The sequence below is a fragment of the Rattus norvegicus genome, chromosome 20, assembly GCF_021556685.1.
Source record: "Rattus norvegicus strain SHRSP/BbbUtx chromosome 20, alternate assembly SHRSP_T2T, whole genome shotgun sequence".
Taxonomy (NCBI): Eukaryota; Metazoa; Chordata; class Mammalia; order Rodentia; family Muridae; genus Rattus; species Rattus norvegicus.
In genome coordinates this window covers 5,117,501-5,124,506 of record NC_141553.1, presented here as the reverse complement: position 1 = coordinate 5,124,506, position 7,006 = coordinate 5,117,501, and positions in this window count along the sequence as shown.

Genomic DNA, 7,006 nt, shown 5'->3' with positions numbered 1-7,006 from the left:
ACACAATGTTTGTTTAAGAATAAAATTAATGGGATTGGGGATTTAGCTCAGTGGTAGAGCGATTGCCTAGCAAGCGCAAGGCCCTGGGTTCAGTCCCCAACTCCGAAAAAAAAAGAAAAGGAAAAAAGAAAAGAATAAAATTAATAATCCATCCCACATGTTTCCTTCCTGTTCAAAATTATGACGATTGTCCAGTTATGCCTTAAAATTATAATCTATCTATAATTTATGAAATAATCATAACCAGACATTCAAACCCAAGGGATCAGAATGAGGACTCTCCACAACTTCCTCCTGCTGAAAAGGGTGACAAGAAATTCTCTAAAGGGGTGCAGAGGGGAGGAAAATGAGGAAAACTTGTTAGACGTAAGAAGGCTAGCTTTAGCACCTGTTATCCAGACTCTGCATATTTGAAAGGTCCAGAGCTTTACTGAAGTTCCCACCAGATCTGTGGGAAAGGTTGGATGAGGGAGATGACCTGGAATAGCAATAATCCTAAAACTGCTCTGGAAGGAAGTCTCTGGACAGCACAGGAAGCAGAGGGCTGAAGCAGTGGGTCAGTTCAGCATCTGAGCACATGAATCTTGTCAGAGCTGTCATTCTACAATCTATGAACCCCACAGCTAAAGTTTTAGACCCATTAAGATATTCGTATGGATAGGGTTCACAGGTCACTTAAGGAAGACATTTTGTTCTTTGTTTGAGCAGGTGAAAGACAGATGTCTTTTTCAAGAGTTAATTTTCTCAGTACCCAATTGTAATAAGTCTTCACTCATGGCCTGTGATGGATGGCATGATGAACCTTTGCCTGTTCTGTTGGGTTTTCTTGATCTTTCATGGGTTTCAGGGAGTCACGCCTGTCATATCAGATCCATATCACTCTGGTAGGGGTCCAGAGCCTATTCTCCCTTCCCGTCACACAGATGGAAACCTTTCTTCTAAAATAACCTGTCCTTGGTTCAGTAACTGGAACGCACTGAACAGTTAGCTTGATCTCTCTCCCAGAAGAGTATAATATAACCACCAAACGCATAACCATGCTCATTTTGATAAATGAAACAATTTCTTTAAAAACAGGGTTTTTTCTGGGGAGTCCTGGCTGTACTGGAACTCTCTCTGTGCAGACTATGTTGGCCTCAAACTTAAAGATCAAACTCTCTCTAGGGATTTGAGGCAGAAGCCACCACTGCCCAGTCAAAGCCACATCAGGTTTTTGAATTTGGATTCCTCTATTTATCTATTTACTTTACACCCTCACCACAGTTTATACTCCTGGCTATACCCCAAGTCCTTCACACCCCACCTACCATCCCCCCTCCACACACTTTCTCCTCCTACCTTTCTCTTCAGAAGTCTAAAGGCCTCCCATGGGTATCAATAGGCCTTGGTGGCAAGTTGCAGTAAGTCTCCTTTTCCTATTAAGGGTACAACAGGCAGAGCAGTAGGATGTAGGGTCCCAAAAGCAGGCAGCAGAGACAGCCCATGCTCCTGCTGCAGAAGTCCCACATACAGACCAAGCTACACAAGTGTCACATGTTTGCCTAGGGTCAATCCTGCACATGATCCGTGGTTGGTTGATCAGTCTGTGTAAGCCCCTGTATGTCACGCCCACCTCGGCCGGCAAGGAAGACGCAACACGGTTTGATTCTTCTCAACAGCCTTTACTGCAGGGCACCTTCGTTGTTGACATGGGGGACCACGAGCGGCAAAGTCGCTCATCTTATATACACAACAGTATGCTAATAATCTCTCAGGGATTGGTGGGGTACGGGTCACCCCACTATCACCCCACTGTCATCCCACTATCACCCCACTACTTGTCCTCCAGGGATGGGCAGAGAACGAATCACCTCACCAGCAAGGTACCGCCCCCTCATTAGCATATTACCGGCCAACTGACACCAGGTGCATGCGCAGTACTATTGTTCACCACAGGAGGGCGCCGGATCATACAGCTGCCCTGACGAGGGGACAAGCCTGCGTATGCGCGGTAAGTTGTTTACATTCAGACGGAGCTGGCTGTCGGTGCCATCTTTGTTTGTCCGTGCCGCTCCCTACATCTCCCCCTTGTTTGTTTAATAAAATGACTGGTCTAGATCTGGGTGTCATGTCAGTCTTGTCATTGCTCCTGTCTTAGGTCGTTCCTGACGATGACTTGGCCTTATCCGTCGCTGGGTTACCCTATCGCCACTGGGCCCCGTGTCTTGGGTTGGTCCGAGCTCGAGGAGAGTTGCCCGTCCCTGGATACAATGACTCCACATGACTGTGACAAAAATGATCTAGGGCGAACTCTTGATCTTTCAAAGAGGCCAGCCATATATTGGGAGAAGCACCATGTTCTATAGCGGTCATAGCCTGGTAAACAACCTCTTTGTGTCTGGCATGTTCTCTTTTAAACGGCCAATAAGCCAGAGATCTATTCCGAATCCCAGGAGGACAATAGCTTCCCAGGCAAACATGCCCGCCCACTCCTTAAAAAGGGAGAAAGCATTGGTAATCCATGAGGTAAAATCTTCAACTATGATGGAGTCCAACCTCGTGCTATTGAGGACAGCAATCTGCATCACCAATTGTCTTGATAGTTGCTCTGCTTTCATGGACCAGTATCCTTTCAGGTAATTTGAGATTTCTTTGCTCTGTTGAAAATGCTGAGAAAAGTTAGCTCGCAAAGGAATAATGCATAAACCTCTAAGGGTGGAAACGCAAGACAGCTGCGTCATATGACACAGTGCTTCAATTTGTTTTTGAACTAAATCTATCCTTTGATTAGCTAATAGAAAGCCAGATGCCTAATGGGTACATTGCTCACATTAGAGCTTATAACTGCCATGGGTACTGGCCAGGATCTGGCAATAGCCCACAAGATGAGTGAATCAACCTGGATTACCATTCCCAGTAATAGTAGGGTTCGTAGTCTCATCTTCACGAAGAGCAGAAGGCAATCTTCGAGTCAAGCGCTCAGGTACCCAAATTGGATTTTCTTGATTCTGCGGAAAAACACAAACAGCTCCCCTAGATCTCGAAATCACGGGATCTGGGCCACGCCATTCATCAGTTAAGACATCCTATCACTTTACTTCTGCATTAGTTATAGGTGTAGTAGTACCATGGCGATCCGCAGCAGAGCGGCCATGCGCATCCAGAATTAAGAAATTTAGAGTAAAAAGAGCTAAAGAACGTTGTTCTTTTGGTGTTTGGCTGCTGGCAATTCCCTCTTTTTGTTTTTGTATAAGCTCTTTTAAGGTACGATGTACTCTTTCCACAATTCCTTGACCCTGAGGATTGTATGGTAATCCTGTAGTATGACTGACCTGCATTGTCTGGAAAAATTCCTGAAAGGACTTTGCAGTGTAGGCAGGCCCATTGTCTGTCTTGAGACTATCAGGCTTTCCCCAGGCCACCCATGCCTCGAAGCAATGACTAATGGCATTACAAGCCTTTTCACCAGTCATCAGAGTAGCGTGTACAATACTGGAACAGGTATCAACAGAAACATGAGCATATTTTAAATTTCCAAATTGAGATATGTGTGTGACATCCATCTGCCAAAGTTTTAGCGGGATCAGACCACGAAGTTTAATCCTCACATGAGGAGGGTGGTGAAATTGAACACAATTCTGGCAACGTAACACCACATCACGAGCTGTAGCCCTAGAGATGTTAAATTTTTGTTGAAGAGTAAAGGCAGGAACATGAAACTTTTGATGAAATTCTCTAGTGAGATCAACCGGACCAGTATGAAAAATAAACTCTCTACGAGTACTAGCAGCCACCAGGGCCTTATTACTGGTCATGGGACCAGGCAAATTTGTATAGGCTCGAATATGTTGTATGAAAAATTTATTTTTTCTGGCCCAAATCAAATTTTGTAATTCTAAAAGAATTTGACATACAGTACTAGTCGACCAAATTGGCCCTGCAATTTCAAGTGAGCGCACCGCATTAACTACATAAGGAGAGTCAGAAATTTAATTTAAAAAATCATGAAATCTTTTGAAAACTTCCAAATTTTACATTCTGTAATTTGGGGGGTGCCTGGACTATATTGAATTAATACTGGTTCTTTAGAATCAACCATATAGGCACCTACACCTGTTTTGGAGCCATCTGTATAAATATCTAATGCTCCTGGCAAAGGCTCTGAGGCAGTGACCTTAGGAAAGATCACTGGTGTTCAGTAAAAAATTGTAGCAAAGGATCCTTAGGATAATGATTGTCAAACTAAACACCTTGTCACCTGTTGAGTCCAATAATCACAGTCAAAGATTTTTCTAAGAGAGACAGCCATCAGTTCCATTTCCTTAGAAGCTGTGAAGCTCCTGGTGTCTTTAGGATCAGCTAGTATAAACATTTAGCCAGCCCCCTGGGGAGCTTGCCCAGCCGACTTAGGCTTCTAGCTACAGATGCAGGCTCCAAAAGCCAATTGAAACTTTTTATTTATTTGTTCCTTTCTTGAAAGGAGTTAAAGCTACATCAATGGGTGAATCAACCAGCATTTAAAATTTTAACCTTTTCTTTTAAACATGAAACACAAAACATTCAAGCAATGAGAAGCAAAACCCAGACATAAATTGACAGACATGGACAGCTTGGTGCACCAAGGACAGACAACTGGCACAGAGGGGAAAAACTAGATGTTGTCCCACCAAAGGGACCCAGATTCCAATAGGAGCCAGCAGAGAGGTAGGATTTCCCCTTTCCCACCACCTCCACGGTGACCATCCGCTCGAGTGGAGTTGATATGGACAATGGATTGTCTCAATTCCTGGACTAGTCCATCAATGTGTTGAGACCAAATTCCTGTAAGATACTGAGATATATTACGGGATATCTGAGCAGCACGACTGACATTCACAAATGGTATGGAAGTGAAACACAGTCCTGAATATTTCCACTCACAACCCAATTACATTAACTCCATCGAGCTGTGCATGGGCGTTGAGATGTCCTTGGGCGTAGGGGATAGGAAAAATGAAACGAATGCTGTAGCTGATGTGTCCTGACTGGTCCCAGCTGAAAGTCCTTGAGACCAGGAATCCAAGTAGGCACACTCTGTACAATTCTCAAGACAAAAGTTTAGAATCAAGATATCTTTTTGTTTGATTCTCCTGAATAAATTTTTCAGGCGATCTACCTCTATCAAATCTGATCAGTATGACTCTGTGAGGTTTCCAGAGCCTAGTCACACTTCTTAAAAGCACAAAGACAAAATCTTTCTCCCAAAATACTGTGTTCCTTTTATCTCCTTTTCTTTTCTTTTTTTCTTTTGAGACCTTTTCTCCCTCCGACATACTTTCTTGTTGCTCTGCAAGGACCCTCTGACCTGTCCTAACTGCTCTAATGGCTTCCCACACAAAGAAAAAAATAAACAAAATTACCAGCCTTGCCCACAAACGATCCATAACTTTCGGTTTCTTCACAGTGGCTCTCCACCTAGGCCCATATCTTCCTCATATCTGCCTACCTCTTCCTCTAATTCCTCCTCCTCCGACTCTGACAACTCTTGCTCAGAGTCACTGCCAGCCAGTTCTAAGGCTTCTAATTCTTTTAATGGATACAAAGTATCCTCCCCGGATGACTTGTACTTTGTCCTCGGGGCATACCTATTTTTTCCTCCAGCGGCTTTCTTCCGCCTTTTGTATCTCTTTCACTTTTGTTTTAGTAACCTTTTCCTTTTTGCGCGCTCCTAATTTCTCACTCCGCTCCGTTTCTGACATGCTCTCTTCCAAAAAGGGGCATGCCTCTTGAAGCTTACCTTTTAATTTACCTTCTCGCAGTTCTGAATCTGCTTCAGCACACTGAAGGTTCCCCTCGGCACCGGCGATGTTGGTTTCCGGGTTTCGGCACCACTTGTCACATACCCAACGTCTCGTCAGTAAGAACGGCCCGAGGCAACAGGATTCTTCTGCAAACAAGCCTTTACTGAACAGCTCTCTTGAACAGGGACAGGGGACCACGAACAACAAAGTTACTCGCCTTATATACACAACAGTATGCTAATAATCTCTCAGGGATTGGTGGGGCACGGGTCACCCCATTATCACCCCACTGTCATCCCACTATCACCCCACTACTTGTCCTCCAGGGATTGGCGGAGAACGAATCAACTCACCAGCATGGTACCGCCCCCTCATTAGCATATTACCAGCCAACTGACACCAGGTGCAAAACACGCGCATGCGCAGTACTATTGTTCACCACAGGAGGGCGCCGGATCATACAGCTGCCCTGACGAGGGCACAAGCCTGCGCATGTGCGGTAAGTTGTTTACATTCAGACAGGGCTGGTTGTCGGCGCCATCTTTGTTTTGCCAAGCTGCTCCCTACACCTGTAGGTTCCTGTTAATTGATTTTGTGGGTCTTCTTATGGTCTCCTTAACCCTTGTGGCTCCTCCCATCCTTCCTGTCCATCATCTACGTGATTCTCCCAAGCTCAGCCTAACACTGAGCTCTGATCTCTACATCTGCTTCCATCCTTTGCTGGGTGAGACCTCACTGATGACAGCTGTGCTGGGCTCCTTCTGCCAGTACAGGGGAATATCATTCACAAGCCATCAATAATATAAGGGTGGGCTCCTATAAAGACTGGGGTCTCAAGCTGGGCCAGTCACTGGTTGGCTAGTCCCTCTAATGCCATTCCATCTTTACATCGTGTAGGCAGGATACATTGTCTAAGCTTCCTTACTACAGGTCTAAGGTTTTGTGGCTGGGTTGGTGTTCTAATCCCTTCACTGGAAGACTTACCTGGTTATAGCAAGACGCTGTTTCAGGTTTGATAACCCCTACTGCTAGGAATCTTAGCTAAGATCAGTGTGAAAAAATCCTAGACATTCTAAGGCCCTTAATTTCTAGCTCATCCCAGAAATTTCCTTGTTCCCCGACCCCATTCCAGCTGTCCAATTCCCCTGCACACTCCTCCTCCTCTTCCCCTGCAAAGACCCCAGAGCTCTTCCTTCTCTCTGGATTTCATACCCCCACACATTTCCACCACCCCCACCTCAACCTCA